The 27,622-nt window shown below is 41.2% G+C and overlaps 1 protein-coding gene across 4 annotated transcripts in view; it reads left to right on the top strand.

Moving 5' to 3' along the window:
• Nucleotides 1-27,622, top strand: part of shroom3 (shroom family member 3) — a 388,660-nt gene that overhangs the window by 240,004 nt on the left and 121,034 nt on the right. The window contains exon 1 of one of the 4 annotated variants that reach the window (XM_080190660.1): nt 1,330-1,352. The exons of 2 other annotated variants lie outside the window; for them this stretch is intronic. The gene's annotated coding sequence lies outside the window, so the exon portion shown is untranslated. Of the gene's footprint in view, nt 1-1,329; nt 1,353-6,037; nt 6,217-27,622 lie in introns of those variants that run through there. One more of the 4 variants, XM_080190602.1, reaches the window with a different exon arrangement.

Genomic DNA, 27,622 nt, shown 5'->3' with positions numbered 1-27,622 from the left:
CAATGGACAGCCTTCTCAATCAGGAATTAATCTAGTGAATCTTTGTCACGGCCACTCTAAGACAAATATATCGTGCCTTCACGAAGGCCAAAATTATATCCAGTAGCCCAAGTGTGCTCTCACCTAAGTCCTATATAATTTCAGCAAGACTCTCTTATTCTTATTCTCCAACACCCTTGCTGTAAATGCTAGCACATAATTTGCCTCCTCCTTGGCTTGCAATGCCTGCATTTCTACATCCTGCGATTCATGTACAAGGGTCTCCAAATTCCTCTGCATGCTAACATTTTCTAGTCTCTCACCCTTTGAAAAAATATTCTGCTTTTCCATGCTTCCTATGAGCCATTACACTCCTTCTGCCATCTTATGTAATTATCTACTTAGCCGGTCTATATCCTTTTGCACTACCTTTGTGTGCGCCCACAGCTTACTTTCCTACCTAACTTTGTATCATCAACTAATTTAATATATATTAGGCTCAGTGTCCTCACCTCACTCGTTGATGTAGATTGTAAATGACTGAAGCCCAAACAATGATCCCTGTGGCTCTTCACACCTTGTCATCCCGAAAATGGGACCTGTTCATTTCTACTCTGTTTTCTGATCCTTAATCCATGCTACTTTTTACACCAGTCCCATGAGTTGTAATTTTGTATAACAACCTCTGATTTGGAACTTTGTGAAACATGATTTCTCTGTCATGAAACTGTGTTCACTCTGCCCAGTCATACTGCGATTGCATGTATATAAATAGGCAACATTTCATACCTTGTCAGAAACTGTTTGCACATACCTTCTTTTCCACCTACAGAATTACGTTGCTCGGTAGAGGTCTCTGACATGACATAGAGCTAGCTCAGTTTTGCAAACATTTGGAGCACAGCATCTGAAACCCATGGGCCAGATTAGTGTCCCCAGTGCATGCACTTTGAAATGCTGGTCCGATTTCCAGCACTTTTTGGTCTCATTATGGATTTCCAGCATCCACAGTACTCTGTTCATATTATCATTTTCTCATTTCTTTATGGTGTATTATAGAATAGGTGGTCCATGAGTGGGCTTTATATCGACAGCACGAAGCCTTGCTCACACCTGGTCCTTTTTTTGCGATTCATGTGAAAGGTAAAATCTGTATAATAACCTGTGCAATTACTGCATCCTTCTGTACCTGCTATTTATCTCTAGAAATATTCTAGTTGTGTCCTTTGATGGAAGTAAAGCTGACAGACTCTGAGGGGAGAAGGCGTTCTTCAATTTCACTCCCAGATCAGGAAGCAAGTTTTGACACAGGAATCCTATTCAACAACAGGAAGCACCCGATGAAAGCAGAGCTGCTTTCTCAAAGGGCCCAGGTAGAAATGAATAGACGGATTGTTCCAGGAAGCTCTGACGTAATTGTTCTCTGATTGTTGCTGACAATGAAATCTGCCGATAACTTTACAAATGGGAGTGTTAGTGGGAAGGGAAAAAAGAAAATGTGTTTGTACTCATTGTGATATTGTGATTTGCCTGTCCAGCAGAAAAAAATTGTTTGGTCCAGTAAACAAAGAATTGTGCAAATTCTAGTTTGAAATGTTGAAACAGAAACTAACCTCATGTATTATAATGATTATAATATAATTATATATTCAAAGGAAAGGGTTTTGCCAAGCCCATGATTTATAAAGTGGCCCAAAATAGTTAGTTGCTCACAATTATCTATTAAATACGGGACTTAATGTATAGCCAAATTTACAAATCCTTCCTTGTCTAATGCCAGATAAAATATGGATTAAGTTACTCTGCTAACTGAAATCTATTCTTTAGTACTTGATACACAAGCTTAAATTTTGCCTTCATAGTCACTGGCAGATATTCAGAAGTATGAATATGTAATTTTTACTGTGTGATCTTTCACACCATTAATGTGGTGAAGTTAAGGTGAGAGCATCATGCTTCAGCCACAACTTATGGAGTTGCATAATCAGTAGCTAAGGATTTATCCTTTATTTGATGAAATGTTTTGCTTGTTCTGAACATTTACAGCGGGTATATTATATCCTGGGGAATGCCCATATTTTGTTTGTCAACACATTGTATACAGTCATTTGAAGGCAGCTTTAGGGTTCACTCGTATCCCAAAAGACTGCCTTTTGCAACAACTGCTTTTGGTGTCATTCCATTATAATACTGGCACAAATATTATTGTATTTTTGCATCGGAAAGAATTTTTATGCAAAGCTGACTTTCCCAATAAGTAGGTAACATGGATACTTTTTCATCAGCTTATAAAGGGCTTGCATTTGATTGTGTTTGCCAACATTATTCTATTGGATTGCTTTTCTGCCCTCTGTACATCCATTGATGAGAATGGGATTTAAAAGCCCCTTCCCTATGTCAGTCAGCAGATAGAATTTTCGAAAGATTTTGTTTTACTTGCACCGGGGGATTAGAATGTCTCAAGAAAGAATATTTATGTCGAGATTCTTAAAATGTGAACAGACAAGTTCCTATAACGTTCATATTATTTGTATAAGCAAGATGGCCTTTCTCACTCTTCAGGGCATAGTATCTTTGGAGATGGCTAGTGTTGGAGAATTCCTCAGAAGAGAGCAGTGATTTATTTTTCAGAGACTTTTGGTCAGAATAATTGCATCTGCAGAGTCCTTGCCTGAAGCCCATTTGTCATCTTTATCCTATAGCAAAGCAGCCAGCCAGATTTTGTTTGCATGATTTCAGCAATAGGGAACCCAAATGAAGTTATAGTTACTTACAGCATTGTTTGCAATATGATGTTTTCCATCTAGTTGTGAGCTGTTTCGTGTTCTCAGTTTTCTCCAAGTTATGGTGAAGCTTTTTGATTTGATTTGTATTATTATTGTCACATCTATTAGTATATAGTGAAAAATATTATTCCTTGCACACTATACAGATAAAGCATACAGTACATAGAGAAGGAAAGGGGAGAGTAGAGACTGTAGTATTACAGTCATAGCTAGGGTGTACAGAAAGAGCAACTTAATGTGAGATCGGTCCATTCAAAAGTCTGGCAGCAAGGAAGAAGCTGTTCTTGAGTCCGATCTCAGACTTCTGTATTTTTATCCTGATGGAAGAAGGTGGAAGAGATGGGTGCATGGGGTCCGTAACTATGCTGGCTGCTTTTCCGAGGCAGTGGAAAGTGTAGATGGAGTCCATGGGTGAGAGGCTGATTTGAGTGATAGACTGGCTTTGTTCAGGACCCTTTGTAGTTTATTGCAGTCTTGGACAGAGCAGGAGCCAGTGATTCAACCAGAAAGGATGCTTTCTATGGTGCATCTGTAGAAGTTGGTGAGAGTCGTAGCAGAGATGCCAAATTTTCTTCATCTCCTGAGAAAGTAGAGGCGTCGTTGGGCAAAGATCCAGTAGTCCAACAGCTCAGAGATAAGAGATTTACTAAAGGAGTGAACAAAGATTTCACATAGCTGGTTAATGAGCAAATGGTATCTTAAGCAGAGCCTTGTGAATTGGCTTTGCTAAAAAACCAAATTCCAATGCTGGAGCTTTTGCAGTTTACGTGCTGGCTGTTCTAGTAAATTAATGAAGTCTAATTTTTCCTGGACAGGAACAAATATCTCCGTTTTTCTTATCCTTTTCTCCTTAAAATGATAGACGAGGCTTGTCCAACTTATGCCTGCATGTTGACGCACAAAGCCTTCTTATATAGCCCTCAGATTGATCGCTGAACATGCTGGGCAGTGAATTTGAGGATTTCTGCAGGGAACTGCTCCTCCAATCATGGCCTGTTTTTGTCCTGTATTTGCTGCTGATAGGCTGACTATTGAGTGATAGGAGGGGCAGTGAACACCAGCACCCAGGAGTGTGTAAAGACAGACAATGGAGTGCATGAGGCCATTATTCACCATGGTTTCCATGGTTCCGGTTGCTTTACACGAGCTCTGGCCTGGCTCCAGTTGCTTGCTTCTGGCTCCCCATGCACCTTCCACAGTTCTCTTGGCATCCCTCTTGACTCTCCCCACACCAGGCCCATGTCCCTTCCCAAGCCCTCCCCATGTACCTCCCAGCTCTTGGCAGTCATCTGGGTGGGTACCTGTGATCACGCGCTGCTAGGCTTCAGGCTTCGCTCCAGGCTTCTCATCACATCCACCCCTCCCCCAGCTGAGTTAACAAGTTTGTGTGAGTGTGAAAGTGAGTGAGTGTGTATGAGGGTAGGCAAGTGAGTGAATGTGCGTGAAGGTGGACGAGTGAGTGAGGGTAAATGAGCAAAAGTGCGTGTGTCTGTGTGTGTGTAGTGAAAGGGGAGGGGAAGGTATTGTGTGTGTGTGTCAGGCTCTGTCCCAATTGCAGGGCTCTGCCTCTCCCCCACGCACCAACAAACACTTTCGACCATTCCCAGGGGGACTGAGAGTGAGCATCCTGAGCCTGAGAGTGAGCTGGACACATACTCTCTCGCTCTTTCACACTAATGGTCATCTTTATTTCTGACTTTATTAAAACCATCAATTTATTTTTTTTCTTAGTAAGTTGTTTCTTTTCATATGTCAGCTTTATATTTTTGAAATTCATGTTTAATGTTGTTCCAAATATTGGCAGAATATTGCAGCTATTTGTTGATGGAGTCTTCCAGTGCAAACCACAGGAAAGCCCACTGACAGTCGCAGAACCTGAAAGTCCGGCCGCGGCAAATGGTGGTTTGTCTCCACCGCCACAAAACATTCTGCCAGGGGCTCCCCTTATTCCCAAGGTGTAAGAAAAATTGATGCGTGCCACCCCCGCCCACTCCCCCCAGCCAAAAAGATTGGACAAGTCTGTGTAGACACACGCATGCACCCCTTACACATGCACATGCACACACCAACACACGAGCACACAGCCCTCACACTCGCTCGCATGCGCTCGCCCGCCCTCACCCCTCATACACATTGACAAAAGCAGTCCTGTGCTCAAATAGTCATTCATCATCCATGGACAGGTCATCAGTTCACATCATGAGAATCTTTGATTCTGAGGAGTGTTTTGAACACATGTACTCCTTGTAGGTATTACTGGATGGTAATTCAGGACAGTGATCCATGGCTGTTTGTTACTCTGGCTAACCTGGGGGACACTCCCACTGCATCACCCTTCGCTGTCCAAACATTTATTTAACAAATAATTAAAACTTCTCTTATAAAATGCCTTGCTTTTCCACACTCTAATGATCTTAAAGAATATAAGGTGCTGCCTGGCTAGTAGAATAAAATGATATCACACAGAATGAGGTCATTTGGCCCTTTGTGCCTTTCCTAGCACTTCGAAAGAGCTATCCATTTACACCCTATTCCCCTAATATTTCCCCATAGCCCCTCGAATTTCTTTCTTTCAAATAGACATCCAACTCCGTTTTGTAAATTAATATTAAATCTGTTTTAACCTCCCTTTCTGATGGTGCATTCCAGATCATAACACTTGAAGTATTATTTATGGAATTTGAAGTATAGCTTGTATTGTGGTTATGTGTTTTTTTTAATTTGGGAAAGGCAGTTGACTGAAAATAAACTATTTGAGCAGACAGGTGACTGTTGGTCATGAGATGTAGATTTAGACTTCTGAAACTTTGCTCCATAATGTTTGATTTAATTGCTGAACATTGTTCACATCTCTGGTGACCACTAAATTGCTCCCACTGTACCACCCTTAGTTACATGTGCCAGCAATGAAAGAAATTATTTATACGACCATGTGTGGGAAGCAGAGCAGTTTTTACAACAGTGCTTAAAAAGAAGCTTTACAAAGAAGCCAATAAGTCTAAAGCAATGATTTAGATGAAATTTTTGTCTTTAAACTGCCTGAAACCATGATTGTAGTTATTTTTTCGGTAAAATGCGGGTATTTTTGCTAAGCTTCCTGAGTATCAGGTGTCACTTTCTTTCACACAGAAGCTGGCTATCTGTATCCGAGAGTGCTCCGTGACTTCATAGTTTCAGGTTAAGTTGCTCGTGATTGGTTTGTCAGAGGACAGTAATTTGAGCCACGTTTCTGTTTATTGCCTCGACACTTCCTTGCTGCAAGGTGCACTGGCTGAGATCGCTTGTGCCTTGTTTGTTTTAAGGAAGCCTTTCTTGTGCTGAATCATTGTCTTACTTCAGCCGCTTAAACCCCTTTGTTGCTTAATTATTGCTGTGAAGCCTGTAGTACTGGCTGCCATGGACAAAGTATATCTCTCTGCATTTACTGACTGACCCATGCGCCATGCCTGAGGTATGTATTCAACTGTGCATTTTTGTTTTCTGCAGTGACTTGTCAGGAGGATTACGGAATCCGTTCTGGTTGGTCTTTTTGATACAAAGATCAGAGCTGATCGCTTCTCTATTTAGAAATATGGGTTTAGTCCAATGTATTTAATTAAATTGACTGTTTTATCTTGCAAGTGTCCTGCAGCTTTTTCATACGTTTATAGAAATTGCTTTCTCTGTGGGCAATGTTATATGCAAGTCATCTATTTCAGCTCTCTGAGATTGCTATCATGTATTTTATTATAAGCTGCTTTTTTTCCCTATGCTTTTTGTCACTCACTCATAATTTGCAGGTGGAAGGATAGTGGAGGCAATCACTTACAGACCTGCGCTGAAAACATTTTGAACATTCTGTTCATAGATACCTGAGAGCAGCCTAGAGTGACTCCGTGTACACCTCATATCTTCCTAAATCGGGCTTTGAATTTACCTTATCCGAAAGGTCAGAAAGTAGCAGACCAGTCCTTCCTGCCACAACAAACGGCAAAAAGAAAATTGTGTCTACACGTAATGTTACACAACATGTTTCTATGGAGGATCTCACAGAGACTTATAAAATTCTAACAGGACTAGACAGAGTGGATGCAGGGAGGATGTTCCCGATGGTGGGGGAGTCCAGAATCAGGGGTCACAGTGTGAGGATTCAGGGTAGACTATTTAGGACGGAGGTGAGGAGAATTTCTTCACCCAAAGAGTGGTGAGTCTGTGGAATTCATTACCATAGGAAGTAGTTTATGCCAAAACATTTAATGTATTCAAGGGGCAGCTGGATATAGCACTTGGAGTGAATGGGACCAAAGGCTATGGGGAGAAAGCAGGATTAGGCTATTTGGCTGGATGATCAGCCATGAACGTAATGGCCTCTTTCTGCTCCTACCTTTCTTTCTATGTAATGACAAGATGGTAGTTATGAAGCTGCATGTTTTTTTCTACTTAGTCTTGCAGAAGAAGGAGGTCAGTCAGTTCATGGTGCTTGAACCGATTCTTGGAAATAGCAAACAAATTAGTAACTGTACTTGCTTTTTCCCCAAAGCCATGCAAATATTTCCTCCTTAGGTAGGAAGGTGAGAGTTGAGCAGGACACAAGGCCTACAGAGAGATATTGACAAGTTGGGTGAGTGGGCAAGAATATGGCAGGATCGGACAGAGTCAGATTGGAGTTATGAAAGGGAAATCATGCTTGACATATCTACTGGAATTCTTCAAGGATGCTGAGGGGGAGCCAGTGGACTTTCAGAAGGCTTTGACAAAGTCCCACGTAAGAGATTAGTGTGTAAAATTAAAGTGGGGATGGTGTTTTTAGATGAGTAGATGTTTGGCTAACAAGACACAAAGAGTAGGAACAAATGTATTTTTTACAAATGGCAGGCAGTGACTAATATGGTACTGCAAGGATCATAGGATCACGACTGTGCAGAAGGACACTATTTGGTCCATCTAGCCTGCACTGACAACAATCCCACGTAGATGCTATTCCCGTAACTCCACATATTTACCCTGTTTATTCCCCTGACACGAAGGGACAATTTTGCGCAGCCTATCCACCTAATCTGCAAATCATAGAATCCCTGTACTGCAGAAGGAGGCCATTTGGCCCATCAAGTCTACACTGATCCCAATCCCATCCAGGCCCTATTCACGTAATCCCACATATTTACCCTGCTAATCCCCCTGACTCAAGGGTCAAATTAGCATGACCATTCAACGTAACCCGCACATCTTTGGACTGTGGGAGAAAATGGAGCACCCAGAGGAAACCCATGCGGACACAGTGAGAATATGCAAACTCTACATGGACAGTGATCTGAGGCCGGAATTAAACCCAGGTCCCTGGCATTGTGAGGCAGCAGTGCTAACCACTGTCCACCGTGCCGCCCTTGATCAGTGCTAGGACCCCAGCTATTTATAAGTGATTTAAGCGAGTGAACTAAATGCAAGATCTCCAAATTTGCAGATGATACAAAGCTGGTTGGAAGGGGGAACTGTAAGGAGGATGCAGAGATGCTTCAATGTGATTTGGACAAGCTGAGTGAGTGGGCAAATGCATGACGGATGCAGTATAATGTGGACTAATATACGGTTATCACTTTGGTAGCAAAAGCAGGAAGGGAGAAGATTATCTGAATGGCTCTAGATTGAGAGAGGTGAATATGCAATGAGACTTGGGTGTCCTAGTAGACCAGCTGCTGAAGGTGAACGTGCAGGTGCAGCAGGCAATAAAGAAGGCAAATGGTATGTTGGCCTTCATAGTGAGGGGATTCAAATACAGGAGCAGGGATGTCTTGCTGCAATTATACAGGGCCTTGGTGAGGCCTCACCTTGAATATTGTGCCCAGTTTAGGTCTCGTTATCCGAGGAAGGATGTTCTTGCTACAGAGGGATTGCAGCAATGGTTTACTAGACTGATTCTTGGAATAGTGGGACTGATGAATGAGGCAAAATGGAGTATTTGCTGGCATTCAGAAGAATGTGGGGGGAGGGGGGGGATCTCATAGAAGCCTATAAAAATCTAACAGAACTAGACAGGAATTATGCTCTCAGGGATGGGGGGAAGGTGGTGGGGTGATGTCCAGAGCCTGTGGTCACACATAAACACATAACCATGCTGTCATCTGCCAAAACTATTCACTATTCCAGGATCATCCTGCAATGTAAAAATATCTTTTCTCGGCTGCAACCCCATTTTCTTCAGCCTCACTCCCCTGCCACCTCCACCCTCACTTCCCACCAGTAGTCAGAACATCAGGAACAAACAGTGAATTAATGAGATTAAAGGATTGGGAAATAAATAGGAAGGGTTAAGAAGGAGGGTGGATTCTGGTGAATGATTTAAATGTCAAATCAGGTATAAAAAGAGAAATAAAGAAAGATTGGGTTAAAAGAGAAAAAAGACAAAAAGGAAAATTCTGATATTTGTCATTTTCTAAATCTCCTAAAGCAATTCACATCCAGGAGAATAAGATTTCAATAGCTCTATCCTTTTCAGAAAGTGAGGCTGATTAGTAGCACTATTAATTATCACAACATTAAAATGGTACTTCCTATGCTACTAATTACTTAGTTTAGCTTTCTGTGATGAGTTTATTGTGGAAGTGTAGCAACTTCAAATAACTTATGGGGACCTAAGTGTGCAATACCATTTTCACAAAGCTGACAGGGGACTGGTGCGAATTGGCCAGTAACTTATGGTGATTCACATTTCTCGTGATATCTCTACCTTGCCACAAGTTGCAGTCTGATTTGCACAGTAATAACAGTGTGTGTCATTTCCACACAAATCTGGTCCATTCAGATGTGTCTGTAGCCATAACAACTCTCAGGTCGAGAACAGAACACCATTAAATGCATTCCTCCTTCTACACTTGATAAAATCGGTTCCAATGCCCCAGTTCAGATATCTGCAGACAACAGCCAAGAAACACCCTTTCAAAACTCTAGGCTCATGAAGTAAATTAGCAAGTTCTAATTATGTAAGTAGGTGTTTGAAAATGTTATGTATTGTATTATTGTGTGTTAATTGTTGATGATTTTTATTTGGCTGTGGGAGTGGAGACAGCAAAGTTCAAATTCTTGTAGAAGGAATTTCTATAAAATGCCATCCAAAGAATTGTATTGTACCTTAACAAGAGGCCAAAGTGTAGCTCAATATGGGCAGATTGTCTTGGAAACAGGGCACACAACAGTGAAACTTCGACCTGAGGCATGTGAAGAATGTTAGTGGCATGCTCGAGTGGAGGGCTTCAGAGCAGATCCCCCTGAGCAAAGCTCACTGCCATCTGTTGTGATCCATGAAGCCTCATGGCAACAGCCTCTCTGGAATGATTTCATTTTGAGAAAAGTTACTTAGAATAGACAGCAGATGACTGGAGCGTTCAGCATCTCTGTAATGCATTAAACAGAGAGTGAGCTCTATTTAATATATCCTGAAAGGCGAACATCAGCAGCACTGCCTGTACTTTGCTCCCACATTCTTCACACCCATCCTGAACACATACTGGAAGTGCACAGAGTTGCATGTGTGCCAGCTACTTTCTACACATGAGATGGTGAGCTTTCACTGCCTATTGGCCTTCACAGAACCTAGTCTTGTTCTTCCTCAGCACAACTTATATACATTACCAGCAGGGCTTCGTAGAAAAAGCAGGAAAGTGGGAACAGCTCTTTCAAAAAGCTGACACAGGCACAATAGGCCGAACGGTCTCAGTCTGAGCAGCAGGATTCTTTGATTCTGTGAATGCCAATTAAAACTGAGAACCTTGTCTGACTTTTATTCTTTGTCATTGTCCCAAGCCCAGAAACACAGGCCAATTGTCATACCCCATCTCACTGGCCTCTCCAAGAACAATTAAGCGAAAGTCAGCATCAGCGCAGTGGAGAAGCAGGCTCAGTTCCTGAAATAGGATACGCTGAACGACAGTTGCCCCATGCCTTGCACAACGTTGGCCCCTGCTGTGAAATCACGTGTCTGCAGGCATTGTACCACTTAAGTGTGATCTGTCACAGAAAAAGCCTTTTATCTCCTCTATTCAGATTCATTATCATTTCTCACCAAATTTCGTAAATGATCAGGCAACAATCCTACATTAATATTGTGGAACATGTCTTAAAAGGCTATTTAAAAAAAATAGAACAGGTGTAATGCCACAAAGGCAGATTTTGGGACTAGGTATCAAAATGAAAAGCCACCACTAGTCTTGGAAGATCCTTTTGAAGTTCTGATCACTTTTTTCAGAGAAGAAAACTCTGAATAATGAAACTACTCAGATGTAATAATGGGCCCACATCATGCTGGAAGGTGGTGTAAATGCAGATGATATTTATATGTATACTTTTATAAATACTATATATATATATATCTGAACATCTGATCATCTACAAACATCTATTCCCTCCACCACTGATGCTCAGTCACAGCAGTGCGTACTATCTACAAGATGCACTGCAGCGATTCACCAAATATCCTTAGACAGTACCTTCCAAACCCACGACCACTTCCATCTGAAAGGACAGGGGCAGCAGAAACATGGGAAGACCACCACCTGCAAGTTCCCCTCCAAGCTACTCACCATCCTGACTTGGAAATATATTAATAGTAAAAAGTCTGACAACACCAGGTTTTAGTCCAACCGATTTATTTGATAATAGACTCTCAAGCTTTCAGGGTTAGCCCTTTCGTCAGGTGAATGGAGAGTTCTGGCCTCAGACAGAGCATATAAAGCACAGACATTTGGAAATATATAGCATTCCTTTGCGGTTACTGGGTCAAAATCCTAGAATTCCCTCCCGCCATTGTAGGTCAACCCAGAGCACGTGGACTGCAGCGATTCAAGAAGGCAGGTCACCACCACCTTCTCAAGGACAACTAAGGATGGGCAATAAATGCTAGGCAACCAGCGATACCCATGTCCCATGAATGAATTTTTAAAAATTTATACCGCTATATATATTTATTTTTATTTTGCACCCACATGCTACTGTTCCCCTGCCATCTACTGATGATACCTAATCTTTATTGTTGACTGACAGTGAGCTGTACTGACAGAGGCCCTGTCTTTCAAGTGAGACATAAAACTGAAATCTCATCTCTCTCAACTGCATGTGAAAGATCGTGTGGCACTGTCTTAATGAAAGCAAGGGAAACATTCTCTTGAGTAGTGGAAAATATTTAGCCATCAGATTGTCTGATCATTATCACATCAGAACTTGCTGTGCGCAAATTTACTGCTGTGTTTCCTCCAATACAACAGTTACAACATCTCCAAAGTACTTCATTGGTTGTAAAGATCTTTGGTTCACTCTGAAATTGTTACATCAATGTGTGTTTCTTTCTTGCTTAAACCAAAGATAATGTTTTCATAATGTTAAATGCTGAACAAAGATGAATCCATAACAATTGAGGAAATTTATGTTTCCTCTCCTCTATGCCTACAGAATTGAAATATGCAATACAAGTATGAAGTACAAAATCAATAGAACATTATCTTTATTTCAACAAATAGTACAGGAAGCACACAGCATATAGGGATTAGAACAGACAGCCCTGTCGACAGTCCAGAGGTCCTTTTAGCTTATTTAGATGAGTGTGATGGCAGCAGGGTGGATGAGCTGATTGGCATGGCACCATGGCACAGAAAGCCATTCAAGTGGGGGTGGGGGCACAAAAAGGAATGTAGTAATAGTATTCTAAGAGAAATCAGCACTCTTCTCTGTAGCAGAGAGCAAGAGTCCAGGCAGCTATAGAATAGAATGAAATAGAATCCCTACAGTGCAGAAGGAGGCCATTCTACCATCGAGTCTGCACCGATAGCAATTCTACCCAGACCCTATCCCTGTAACACCATGTATTTACCCTGCTAATCTCCCTGACACTAAGGGTCAATTTAACATGGCCAATCAACCTAATTCGCACATCTTTGGAATGTGGAAGGAAACCGGAGCCCCTGGAAGAAACTCATGCAGACACGGGGAGAATGTGCAAACTCCACACAGACGGTGCCCCAAGGCCGAAATTGAACCCAGGTCCCTGGTGCTGTAAATCAGCAGTGCTAACCAACGTGCCACCATGCTGCTATGCTGATGTCTGCTCAGGGCTGGAGAAAAATTTGTAGTGGGAGAGAGGGAATTCACTTGTTGTGGTCTACGTAGCTACCAACAACATAGTCAAGGCTAGGAAAGAGATTCTGCTTAGGTGGTATGAGGAGCTGGGCACCAAATTGCAGAACAGAACCTCAAGGGTAATCATTTCTGGACTATTACCTGAGAGGAATTGAGCAAAAAAGTAAAAATGTTATGCTTCAGTTATACGGGACATTGATGAGACCACATCTTGAATACTGTGTGCAACTTTGGTCTCCTTATTTAAGAATTGCCTTATTTGGAGGCAATTCAGAAGAGGTTTACTAGATTGATATCAGGAACAAGGGGTTGTCTTATTAGGATAGGTTGGACAGATTGGGCTTGTTTCCGTTGAAATTTACAAGAGTGAGGGATGATTTGATTCAAGTAGGTAAGATCCTGAATGGTCTTGACAAGGTGGAGACAGGAGGGATGTTTCCTCTTGTGGGTGAGACCAGAACTCTAGAGAGCACTGTTCTAAAATTAGGTGTCACTCTTTTAAAATAGAGATTAAGAGGATCTTTTCTCTCTGGGGGTTGTGTGACTTTGAAACTCTGCCTCAGCAGGGTCACTAAATATTCTTAAGGCTAAGCTGGATAGATTCTTGTTGAGTAAGGGAATTAAATGTTATCGCGAATAGATGGGATGTGGAATTAGAAGCGCAAATAGAAATCCTACATTAATATTGTGGAACGGGTAGGTAAAATGTTAGAATCCGTCATTAAGGAGGAAATTGCGAGGCATCTTGAAGGGAATTGCTTGATAGGGCGGACGCAACACAGTTTCATTAAAGGGAAGTCGTGTCTGACAAATTTACTGGAGTTCTATGAGGATGTGTCTAGGGCAGTGGATAGAGGAGAGCCGGTGGATGTGGTCTTTCTGGATTTTCAGAAGGCGTTTGACAAGGTACCTCACAAGAGGTTATTGCAGAAGGTCAGGGGACATGGAGTTGGGGGTAGGGTGTTAGCGTGGATAGAGGATTGGTTGTCAAATAGGAGGCAGAGAGTGGGGGTCAATGGGTGCTGTTCGGATTGGCGGTTGGTGACTAGTGGGGTGCCCCAGGGGTCGGTGCTGGGGCCTCAGCTATTTACCATTTATATAGATGATCTGGAGGAGGGAACCGAGTGCAGGGTGTCGAAATTTGCTGATGACACTAAGATTGGGGGAAAGGCAAATTGTGTGGAGGGTGTGGAGAGTCTGCAGAAGGATCTAGATAGGCTGGGCGAATGGGCCAGGAAATGGCAAATGGAATTTAATGTTGGCAAGTGTGAGGTGGTCCACTTTGGTAGGAAGAATGGTAGGAAGGACTATTACTTACGAGGCGAAAAACTGCAGCAGGCGACGGTGCAGAGGGACCTCGGGGTCCTTGTGCATGAGTCGCAAAAACCCAGCTTGCAGGTGCAGCAGGTGGTCAGGAAGGCGAATGGGATGCTGGCCTTCATAGCGAGGGGGATTGAATATAAAAGTAGGGAGGTCTTGCTGCAGCTGTATAGGGCATTGGTGAGGCCGCAGCTGGAGTACTGTGTGCAGTTTTGGGCGCCGCACCTGCGCAAGGATATTTTGGCCCTGGAGGGAGTGCAGAGGAGGTTTACTAGGCTGATACCGGAGTTGAGGGGATTGAGCTATGAGGAGAGGCTGAATAAACTAGGCTTGTACTCGTTAGAGTTTAGAAGAATGAGGGGAGATCTCATTGAGACGTATAAGATGATGAATGGGATGGATAGGATAGAGGTGGAGAGACTCTTCCCGCTCAAAAAAGACAGTAGGACTAGGGGGCACAGCCTCAAGATAAAGGGGAGGCGGTTTAGAACGGAGTTGAGGAGGAACTTCTTCACTCAAAGGGTGGTGAATCTCTGGAATTCTCTGCCCGTTGAAGTGGTGGAGGCTACCTCGCTAAATATTTTTAAGAAGCGGGTTGATGGGTTCTTGATAAGAGAGGGGATTAAGGGTTATGGGGAGAGGGCGGGAAAGTGGAACTGAGCCACAACAGATCAGCCATGATCTTATTGAATGGCGGGGCAGGCTCGAAGGGCTAGATGGCCTACTCCTGCTCCTATTTCTTATGTTCTTATGAACATGTCTTAAAAGGCTATTTAAAAAAAATAGAACAGGTGTAATGCCACAAAGGCATTTGTCCTGAAATTGAATGGTGGAGCAGGCTTGGGGGCGAATGGCCTACCTCTGCTCCGATTTTGCATGTTCATATGTAAAACTCCACAACTGATGTCATGTACCAAATACAATGTCCCTGTGCTATAACATCCAAGGATTTGATTTTAATGCAGTTACACCTCACAAATCTGTCATGTTAATCTAACAACCTTAATATTCGAAGGAAATTTGTGCAGAATAAAAGCGTCCAATTAGTTTTAACACTCTGAATTTAGAATATAGTCAATTAACTTGAGTAATGTGAGTGTGTGTGTTCGTGCGTACGTGCATGTATGCGGGAGAGATACACTCAACAAATATCAAATATTAGCATTTGTAGAAAGAAGAGAACATTTTTATGCCTGGAAAAGGAAGATAAAGACAAGATAGTTGGGATGCAGGAGCAATAACTGATTCCTAGATCCTGTAAGGGAAACTGAATTCGGAGCAATTTATAACTAGATTTTATTTTGAAATAAATATGGGACATAAATTAGACCTTTGACTCAGGTTCACTTTCCTTTGGTGACTTGTGTTACAAGATATCATTATATTTTTACTGTGGGTTAATGATGCTTTTGGAAAATAATATAGGAACTGGGCTAGGCCATTCAGCATCTATTCTGTCTTTCAATTAGACTATGGCTCATTATATCGCAACTCCATTTATCTGCCTTAATTTGCACTTCCATTGAAACCCTGACCTTTTAGAAATTTGGTTCCAGATTTCTCCAACTTTTCTGTGAAAAGGCACTTCCTTTTTTAACTTGTAACTTGACTACCTCTAATCTGCTTTCATTCTGTCCATCAGAGCAAATAACTCCTCTTTATTTGACTTACCAAACCCCTTTATAATTTTAAACACTTTGATTTGTTCATTCTTCAGCATTCTTAACTCAAGGGAATACAAGCAAAAGCTACACAATCTGTCCTTATAATTTATTCCTTCAAATTTTGGTATAATTTTGCTGAATCTGTGCATAAACCCCTCCAGTAGATCATTGCTAAGGTTTTGTACCCCAAACTGAACACCAGATTCCAATTAGGGCCTAATCATGGCTCTACACAGCCTGATGCATCACTGCTACATTTAGATAAAGATCCTAATGATTCCATTTTCTATCTGTGCTCTAACTTTTAGTGATTTGTGTGAATGGGCACTTAAATCCCCTTACTTCACCAGGGCTCCTAGTCTCTGACTATTAAGAAAATATTCCAGTTCATCTTTTTCAGATCTGAAGTGGATAACCTTGTGCTTCTCCACTTTGACCTTGCATTTGCTATGGTTTCACCCAGTAATTTAGATGATGAACCTTTGTAAATTCATTCACACAGACTGCACCAAGCCTTCTAACTAAGTGTCAACTGCAAATGTGGACATTTAATGCTTTTTCCACCATACAGATCATTAGTATATATGGTGAAGGCCTCAATACAGATTCCTAGATAACACCACTTGACACATTCTGTCAAGCAGAGAGCAAACTGCTCATCCCGCATTGTCTCTCTTCTACCCACTAACCAATTGTAAGAAAGCTACTTCCATTTTTCCATGTACTTTTATTTTTGTTAACTTACTAATAATATTTTATGTGGAACTTTTTGGCATCCCATATATATTTTATATATATAGACAACATCCATAGGTTCTCCCTAACCATCATATTAGTGTTCTGCTGAAAATATTTTTGAGTGTAAACAGATTTTTGACTTGAGATGTTTTTGGAACATCTCAAAAGTGACATTAGTAATTCTATTTAGTGAAAAGTGACATTAATGATCCTGTTCAGTGAAATGTGACATTAGTAGCTAATGTAAACAACTATGGTATTTCTTTTACAAGTATTAGTGAACCTCAACAATTTTCTGACTTACGTTAGGAATGCATATGCAATGATAACATCCATTATCAATCATTTAACCGATTAATAGGAAGAATGTCACATCATTTTGTTTTTTGGCAGTGTGTATTTGAAACAAGGTTGGTGTTTCTCCAGTCTGCCTTAAAAAGATAAATGTATAGCAGTTCAAGTGTTGTGGAAAGGAACGGCAGGAGGAATTTTCATTGAATGGAGTCCTAGAGATATTAATGGCACAGAAGGATGGGGGTAAAGAATTACGTTTGTCATGTTTTAATCCATGTGTGGGAATTGGGAAGTGAAGGAGAGGGAGTATGGCCTAGCATTTCGAAATAGTGTACAAAACCTAAACCTCAATTTATAGTCTACTTGGGATTTAGATTTAGACAATACAAATATTGTCAAATGTTTAATAAATTCACCAAGCCATCTGTCACTACAATTTCTAACGACAGATTAGTGGCAATGACAAAGATGTGCCAAGTTTTAATTGCTTATATCTATTTGGAACCCATGCCCAAGGCATGAATAGCTGCATCTTGTTGATGTGAAATCTTTCCAAGATTCCTTGATGATATCCAGGCCTCGGGACTGACAGCTGGAATTTTCCAAGAAAAGCACAAACTTCTATTTCCACTGAAGATTGATATGTGTAGCAGCAAGACTGCTTTATAGTATTGTATCCCTTCAAACTTTCTAAATGAAACATCGGCCACCAGGGACCCATTATGAATCAAGTCTTATCAACCAAATAATTGATAAAACCCAAAAACAGAAACCACATGCACAGACACTGCACCCTGAATTAGTGGGGTTTATTGCACGTATGACTGAATTATGATCTGGTAATATCTGGTTACCACACTGCTGTTGAAGTTAACATTTTGTGGAGTATTTCATGTACATTGCACAGTTTTAAATCTTTGGGATGTTTGTAAATGTCCCTCCTGTCAGAGTGTGTGATGGAAACAAGGCATATTTATACCCGGTAAGCACAGACATGAGTAATGTTGTCACCCAGACATTTCCACAGTCTCGCAATACTGCTTATTGTCAATTTTCTACCCCGTTTTGCTAAAGCTTTCGATTCCTTGCATGTATTTCACAAATGAGCTCCAATATCTTTGTGAGGTAACTTTTCTTAAAGGGCAGCAAGTATTGGCAGAATGTTCTCTCATTGGGAGGAGGTGGAATCTCTGCAAAGCCCATTCACTGATGCAACCATTGACCCAATGGATTGTTAAGGAAAGGCCAATCATACTTTTACCATGTTTTATCAATTTTTACTTCAGTTGTTGCTAATTGAGGGTCTTGTCCAACTCCTTTAGTCTCCCTGTGTTGATCGCTGTCATCTCCCCGGCAGCAGTTGCAGAATTGTGGGGCATAAGATAAATCTGTAAAAGTTGGAATAAGGTAAGAGAAACGGCAAGTGAAAAATAACAGGAGAGTAAAATAAGTGAAGTGAGGGAAGGGAGCACTGTAACAAGGTGCGAAAAGAAAAGAGGTGAAATTGAGAGAGGTGAAAATATGGAAGAGCAAAAGATTACCTACTTCCACCTCTGTTACATTGCCCAACTCCATCCGACACAACCCAACTGCTGTTCAACTCTAACCCCTAGTTTTGTTAAGTCCAGATTTAACTATAATGATGACTAGCATCCCATCCTTCAATCTCAATAAATTTATGCTCACCAAAAACTGTATTGCCCAAATTCGACTCAGTCATCACCTCAATATGCACTGACTTATGTGGATTTCCAGTCCACCCCCCCCCCCCCCCAACTCAAAACTATCTTGCTCATCCTCTTGTTTAATGCTCTCAATTTCTGTAACCTCCTGCAGCTTGCATTCCTTTAAGTATTCTGTGCCTCTCCAACTATGGCAATTTAAGACCATAAGAAATAGGAACAGGAGTAGACCATATATATGTATTCTATTCCCATCACTGCATCATTGCCTTCAGTCATCCTGATCCCAAGTTCTGGAAATCCATCCTTAACCCATCCACCTCTCTTCAAGGCCTTCATTTAAACCCATCTTTAGATGACCATTCTCAATATTTCCTTCTTCAGTTTGGTAAAAAGTTTTGCCTGATTACATTTTCCTTTGTTAAGAACAATTTTCTGGTAATATTGAGAAACAAAAGTGAAAAACAGCTTTCTTCCTGCAGAAGAAGGAATCTTGCCTTAAAGGAACTTGAAGCTGAATCTGATGCAGCTGGCCAACAGGAACTATTTTAAGAACAATTGAATCAGATCATATATCTGTATATGAATATGTGCACCCATGTACATGTCCCCTAACAGGAAATCACTGGATAGCAGTCAGGGCTGAAGCTTGCTGATCATTCTCCTGCTTCTTATCACCTCAGTCCCTCTTATTGCAGGGTACTGAGGTGAAGCACCGTAGTCAATTGTCAGCCTTCGCTGAAGTCAGTGAGCGCACAAAAGAAACCATGTAGCAGATTTACATAATGGGAGATAAATTAAAACTGAAAATGTTGGAAATCTAATCTATACAGAATGATTTTTTTAAAATGGTATTCTCGTCAACGTCGACGTGAAGTCAGTGAAATCGCTTTACTTATAAGAGAGTAAATAAAAATTATCCACAATTAGAGAACAAAAGAAAATATGAATGCTGGCAAGTGCATAAAGGTAATTTTCAGTTATGGCAGGTAGAAAAATACAATTTTGTATATCACAGTGTCAGATTAGTACAAAATGGTTAGCACTGCTGCCTCATAGCGCCAGGGACCTGGGTTCAGTTCTGGCCTTGGGTCTCTGTGAGCTTGCACGTCCTCCCCGTGTCTGCGTGGATTTCTTCCGGGTACTCTGGTTCCTCCCACAGCCCAAAAATGTGCAGGTTAGGTTGATTGGCTATGCTCAATTGCCCCTTAGTTTCCCAAGAAATATAAATTGGGGGATTAGTGGGGCAATTTCATGGAGTTACAAGCGAAGCCTGGGTAAGAGTCAATGGGCCAAATGGTCTCCTTATACACTGTAGGGCTTCTATGATCTTAGTTTTTGTATGGATTTACAAATGAAAGAATTAAATCATAGCCAATCATGAGGTGGTAATTCCAAAAGTTCAGAAAATGGGCACACTGTGCAATGAAGTCCTATTCACAACGTGCAGAACTTGAGACTTCCCTTTCATAAGAATATAAGAAATAGGAGCAGGAGTAGGCCATCCAGCCCTTCAAGCCTGCCCCGCCATTCAATAAGATCATGGCTGATCTGTCGTGTCTCAGTTCCACATTCCCGCCCTCTCCCCATAACCCTTAATCCCCTCGCTTATCAAAAACAGTGTCAAACTGGATAGGAACACTAATGTGATGCATGCTTCTATTACAGAAAGTCACTGTACCCGAGGGAGCATTAATGTAAAGTACGTTACAACAATTGGAAGCAGACATGTTAACAGGAAGAATTAGCTTTACTGTGAAGCTTTTGAGTGGATTGCAATGCCCACCCTAAATGCACAGAATTTTATTCAAATTTGTACTGTTCAGCTTGGGGAGGTAGAGGGCATACACAACAAAAATAGGTAGAACGCAGTGGTGCTTCATTCCCATTAATCTTTCCTACTAAGTACACAGTGATTTTGTAAAAGATGTTTGCTTGGTAATGATGCAAGCCAAAGTTTTTTAATTGAACTGGGTCAATTCAGTGAAGTAAAAGAAGACCTTGATACGGTTACAATATTAATATCAAATGAATCATGAAGGACTTGCAATGCAAGGAAGACATTCACAAAGATTTGCATATCCAAGTAGCTGCCCTCTGTATATCTATTGTGGCAAGAGTAAAAAGCCCAAGAGTGCTGCTGTGCAGAACTGCTATGTTCTCATGCTACCCCTACTCAATAAAGCATTCATGAATTTGGAGTCTCTTGCCCATTTTGATGGCAGAACAGGCAGCAAAATTAATCCTTAATTATCCATGCCTATTGTATCCCAGGTCATAAATAACGAAAACAATGTTCTCATCTTTTATAAAAAATTGTTTGGTGAAATCTGCAATATAACTGTTTCTACATGTTTCTGTCATAAAACCATTGGAAGTGAAGCGAGAGCTAATCACTCTTTTCCCCCCTTTCAAAGATGGAAGAGTTGGCAAGCCTTTCACCTTGAGTTGTTCTCATGTGCCTCCTGGTGTCATCTCTGGGGCAGATTGCTCTTCACATAGGGGAGTAAAGGGGGGGACATAACAAAGCAGTGACAGGAGTCAAGCAACAATACAGAGATTGAGATGAGCACATCCAGGCAACCTTTTGAGCCTCATGAGTTTATATGGAAGGAAAATACCTCCCCCGATTACCTCACGGCAAACTGCGTGGATGGGAATCTGTTCACTTTGTAGAAGCCGCTCTTCTTCACAATGTCCTTGAAAACCCTGTAAAATTACATCTGTGTGCTGTAGGCACAGTTGTAGTTGCCATTAATCTAAATTGTCAGTTTGATCTTTCAAAGCTCGTTGAAAAGAAAAATATCAGTGTGTAAGCCGATCAGAGCATTTTGCAGCTGTGAAGATGTCCTGCTCTTCACAGGATCTGTTATCTTCCAGCCTTGCTCTTTGAGACTGTCATCTCACAAAATGATTCCCGTATCAGCTTTCTGGGAACTGTGGTGTCCGCATGGTTACCCGCCTGAGGTGAAGGTTTCACAATGTGCAGGGAGAAGGTGTCACTTACATTTTGTAAATTAGCATCAGAAAAGTGCACGCAATGGCAAGTCTGTTTCTCACATGATAGAAGCAAGGTATTCACTACATTAATAAAAAATAGTAATAAGCTCGAGTACTGTGGACCTTTTTCAGCAGGTTTAAAAAATATATTTGCATGAATGGTTCTGTTCCCTTAAATCCTGACATTTTTCAGAAAAAAATCTGTGGGTCTCAAAAACTCTTGATGGTACAAGTCCTTTACAGAATGTAATTTTAGTGCTTTTAAAGAGGAAAAAAACACATTTTTGCCTTCTAAGCTGCTGCAGGGTGCACTTTCTCTGTCTGGAGGCACATGACTCAGTCATTATGCGTTTGTACAAGGCAAACATCATAGCATAACAAAAGTGTTGTCATGGTACTTGTGCATGATATTATAGGGATGCAAATCACACTGACCTCTTGCATAATTTTTCTTTTGCATCAAAGTAACAATGATACTCGCATTTAAAAAAATACTTTATTGTCTCTCCAAATCTCAGAAATAACTCACTTAGAATTAATTACCTTAAAATACAATGGGCAATATTTTCTCCCCCTCCATGTCATGTTTAGCTGCGGCAGGAGGCAGTGAGCTGTTTCTTGTCTGCCTGATCCTATGGTCCCACCGTTATCAATGGAATTTCCCATTGAACACACCCGTTGCTGCTGGGAAACCCGTGGCAGGATTGCGCAGTCGGCAGGTCTGTAAGATTCCGCCGGCGCAAACACCAGCAAGATTTCAGCTAATGACCGTTGTCATGTAGGGAAGTTGGCAGCCATTTGACATGCACAAACAGCAATGCAATGAATCAACAGTCTGTTTAAGGTGGTGTTGATTGAGGCCAGAGTAATATGCACTACATCAGGAGAGTTCCCTGTTCCTTTCTCAGTCGTGGCCAGAGATCACGTTCTGCTGAGCAGACAGGTACTTATTCATTTTATGACACAAGTCTGATTTGTCACTGGAGACCTTTGAGATTCCTGTTCAAGAGGATAGATGGCAAAACATCAGAGTGCCCAAGATTTATATCTCTATAGACTTCATTGTGCCTACTGAGTACTTTTATAATTAAACTTCATAAGTAGTCACCATTTGCCATAAATCTGCATATATTTCAAAATGCTGATAGATACAGATTTTGGTCTTCTGATTTAGGATTTATCCATCAATGAGGTTGCTGTGCTTAGAACAGTGTTTTCCGAACACCATGGCCCACAGTTCAAATTGGGCAATCTTAACAAAACTGAATGATGTACAGGCGTAAAGATTAATTTGCCTGGCCTTTCTGAGTCCCATTGCTAGGGTTTGCAGTCAACAAATGACTTTTGGGCTCATTATGTGGATATTCCTGGCCTACTGAAAAGTAGAAGGAAATTGACATAAAATAGCAGAAGTTAAATAGAAGCAATAGCAGCCATACTTCATGTTGGCCCAGCAATGTTTTATTAGCTACTTACAGCCAATTCTAATCTTGCCCTCACTTGACAACATTCATTGATCTCTCACTCATCAAAGGTGCTAAAGCTCAGAATCATGCTTATTGGCATCCCAGCTTTGATCGGTTAACTTACCATTCCTCAGTGATTAAATTTGGAATTTGCTTGGTCTTTGGTGTTCCACAGTACACTTGATCATCTGAACTATTGAGGGAGACAGAGGCGTGTTTCTTAAAAGTCTGCTCTTTTGCCATAAGATGCATACAATTATGAGACTACAATTAATAAATACATTTCATGGCAAGTTGTAGGCAGTCCATTCCAGTTTCAAGTGATTGTCTCACTCCCCATTTCTGAATTCTCAATCTTAGCTGGACAATAGAGATGAGGTGGAGATGCCAGCATTTGACTAGGGTGGGCACAGTAAGAAGTCTAACAACACCAGGTTAATGTCCAACTGGTTTATTTGAAATCATTTGATATAAACTTTTACAGGTATAAATTTGTCTTGGGCTATACTGTATTGGCTGCCTCTTTACATACACTGCCTATTTCAATGAATGTTGGGCAGGGTATATAAGGGGCAACTCTCCCTCTGGTTCGCTTTGTGGAAAAAGTGGCGTCTGTACGTTGGTCACTGCATTTCCATTGCAAAATCCAGCTCTCAACCTGACTGTTGAATCATGCTGTGCAACAATGTGAGGAGACAGCACACAATCGTTGTTGTCCCATATCTGAAATAGAGGAATGCTAAGAGTGAAAGTGCCTTTATTCCAAACAGCACAAACTCCTCTTGAAAGTGGCTGAAGGTAAAATAAACTGGTCGGTTTTGCCTCCATTATTGTGCACTCAATAATTAACATCCAGACAAGTTAATGGCAGAACTGTAAAGGTGTAAATGTCATCACATCCCTTTGAAGTGAATAAACGATCCTCCCAGGAGACTATTTTGAACTCACACCTCTAATAAAAACGATATATTGCTTGCCCTATCACTTGACACCTCACTCCTACAAGACCACAATAAAATTGGCAGGCTCTTCTTTCATTCAGATACCATTTTCCTCACCTCCCCCACCCCCCCAAAAAAACAAGTATATGTGCAATAACTGGCCTAAACACCTAAATAATACAAAACCAACTCAGAGATACAGAATCTATTTTGCTGAATGTAGCATTGCTTGCTACAGTCAAGTACCTTTGTGACTGCTCACTGTTGCAATTTCCATGCATAACCCTGCCTTGTTCAATTTAGTTGGTAATTTTTCAATGGCAAATTCAAAGCTTCAAGACTTCTTTCATAATTAGGTTTGATGTGCTGCCAGTATTCTCTATGGTGAGGGGGCACTGACTTCTAAATAATGTGCAGGCTTCAGCACACAGCCTAATATGAATTCCTGGGGTAAAAGAAATTATTCTCCAATTATTTCAAATAGATTGAAATGACCAGACGTGTCATTGTTTCTTAATTTGATGTCGAAAAATAAGGGACGAGATTTTCCCAGCAACTGGCCAAGACTGATGGCGGACAACAGGAAAGCCATGGTGAACCCGACAGCAGTGACACTTTGTCCACAGTAGAGTTCCAGACTTTGAAGAAAAAACTTGGAGGCAGGTCCCACACACATCACTGGCAGGGCGGCCTCTAATTTGCCTGCCCCACCAGCAACTTAGACATTTGAGGATTGGGCTGCCATTTTTAATGGCCACTTCAGCACAAAAGAGTTCACTGACACTGCACCCCCCCCCCCCCCCCCACCAACACTGCTGAGACAATGCCACAGGGTAGTTCTGGGGGCAGTGCCAAGAGGCAGTCCTGGGCATGACCCTTTCCCTATTCAACGCTGCACTCACTTTCATGATATTTTCTGCTCCCACCGTCACATCCACCCATTGTAAACAGGAGTGAAAAATCCCAGCTAAGGTGTTCTTCATGCAAAATATAACAAAGCCAATGGTTTGTCAATAGAAAGTGAATTTTCCATTGGCCCTTGAGTACTACTTTATTTTTTAATTACTATTATATTAATGTAAATCCCTTAAATTGATAAATTTCCAATTGCAATTGAAGCTGACCAATGGAAATGAATGTGATGTACCTTGCCAAACTTGGGTCAGTTTAGTTGCACTTGGTAAGAAGTCTCACAAAACAATGTTAAAGTCCAACAGGTTTATTTGGAATCACGAGATTTCGGAGTGCTGCTCCTTCATTAGGTGGTGAAGGAGCAGCAGTCCGAAAGCTTGTGATTCCAAATAAGCCTGTTGGACTTTGGCCTGGTGTTGTGAGGCTTCTTTCTGTGCCCACCCTTGATTCATGAACCTTTTTCTCTTCATTTAGCAGCAGCATTGGTTTTGGACAAAGCCTAGATTTTGCTTTAGCCTTGTTCTCACTGGAGTGACAGAGATTGAGGGGAGAACTGATAGAAGTCTCTAAGATTATGAGAGGCATGGACAGAGTGAATTGTCAGAAGCTTTTTCCCAGGGTGGAAGAGCTAATTACTGGGGGGCATAGGTTTAAGGTGCGAGGGGCAAGTTTTAAAATAGGTGGACGAGACAGATTTTTTTTCACAGAAAGTCGTGGATGCCTGGAACTCAGTGCCGGGGTAGATAGTGGAAACAGATACGGTAGTGCCTTTTAAGGGGCATCTTGATAAGTACATGAATGAGATGGGAATAGTGGGATATGGCCACTGGAAGTGTAGGGGGTTTTAGTTAAGTCAGGCAGCATGGTCAGTGCAGGCTAGGAGGGCCATAGGGCCTGTTCCTGTGCTGTAATTTTCTTTGTTCTTTGTTGCCTACACCATGTGTGCAAGAAAGCTATTGGCATGAGATGAACAATTTCATAGCTCCAAAGAAGGGTCCCAATAAAACAAATTATTCAGTAGCTCCAATGAGTTAGGATTCACATAACATTCCAAGGTAAGGAAATACTTGAAAGGAACACGCTGCCTGAAAGGTGGTGAAAGATTCAAATGCAATTGAACAGGAAGGAACTACTTTTGGGAGAAAGTGGGGGAATGGGACTAATTAGAGATCTCTTTCAAAAAGCTGGCACCAACACAATGGGCCAAATGGGCTCATTCTGTAAAAGCAAAAAACAGTGGATGCTGGAAATCTAAAATAAAAACAGAAAATGCTGGAAAGATTCGGCAAAAGTCTGGCAGCATCTATGAAGAGAAAACAGAGTTAATGTTTCAAGTCCGTATGATTACTTCAGAGCGAAAGAGGGGCAGATGTGTGATACTGCGGAGAAGGCAGAGAAGAAAAGATCAGGGGTAGGTGGGAGCTGAAGTGAGATTCGGAAAGATGTCATGAACACAAGCCAAAGGGAATGTTAATGGAAGTGTTAAAGACTAAAATAGGTGCTAATGATGGGGAAAAAGGCAAGGGAACAGAAAGTGTTAATAACAGAACAAGGGTCAGCACTGTGTGAAAGCAAAACAAGTTACAGTTGGTAGATCAAGTCATGATTTACCTCATCACTATTTGTTGGATCTTGACATTTCAACAGCATGCCTACAAGAGCAGGCTAGGGACTGGGTATACTGCAAGAAGTGACTCAGAATTGTTTGTTCGAATTGGTCTACATATCTTCATAAATCTTTTTAGTTGTGACTTTTAATGGTGAGCAAAATGATAGATTCAACAGAATCTCTGTGGAAAGGAAATATTTGTGACAATCACTCCATCCTCAAACTGTTCAAACAGAGATAACCAATGTCACAATATGCCAGTCCTGTACAAATCTGTCTATATTCAATTCCACTGCAACTGAGCCCTGATTATAAGCAGGAGCATCTGACATGCAAGGTAGAAAGTCTTTGTGTCACTGTTCCTTCAAGATGCCATCTCTCTCCATTATGTGAAGAGTCTCTTAATCGACCTCATATTTCATTCATTTCAAAGCATTTATGTGAACTGGGAAAATGTGCAGAAAGATTTAACCTTGCTTACAACACAGTACAAGTCTTGAGATCAGCTGTTGTTGGCTAATGGTAATTTTTCTCCCAGTGGATAATTCTTGTCATCTGCAGTTAGTTTCACAGAATTTTACAACATGAAAAGTATTTTGCTTTGTTTATGGTGTTTACATATTAAAAATCTGAGCAGAATGGAACAATGTTATCATGAAATGTACAGGGAGCTGCTTTTTGTGTTTCTTTTGGCACTTGTGGTTAAATTTCTTCCATCAGGAAATAAAGGGTAAGCAAAGTGACTTATCATACTGACCTTTTCGGTGATATTGGTAAGTGGTCCAATTTTTTCCTGTCATAATTTTATCATCAAACTGTGTGTGTGGTTAATTGACAAATGATGTGGGTATGCCGGCGTTGGACTGGCGTAAACACAGTAAAAAGTCTGACAACACCAGGTTTTAGTCCAACCTATTTATTTGATAATATTCTCACAAGCTTTCGAGGGGTTACCCTCTTCGTCAGGTGAATGACGAAGAGGGTAACCCCTCGAAAGCTTGTGAGAATATTATCAAATAAATAGGTTGGACTAAAACCTGGTGTTGTCAGACTTTTTACTAATTGACAGATCACATGGTTACAAAATGCTGAAGATTTTTTGGCAGCAAGTCCTTTGAAAGAAATTTCAG

The sequence above is a fragment of the Carcharhinus amblyrhynchos genome, chromosome 1 (assembly GCF_965287045.1).
Source record: "Carcharhinus amblyrhynchos chromosome 1, sCarAmb.v2.hapA, whole genome shotgun sequence".
NCBI lineage: Eukaryota > Metazoa > Chordata > Chondrichthyes > Carcharhiniformes > Carcharhinidae > Carcharhinus > Carcharhinus amblyrhynchos.
Note: the sequence above shows the minus strand (reverse complement) of the source record. Positions and strands in the feature narration are given on the sequence as shown.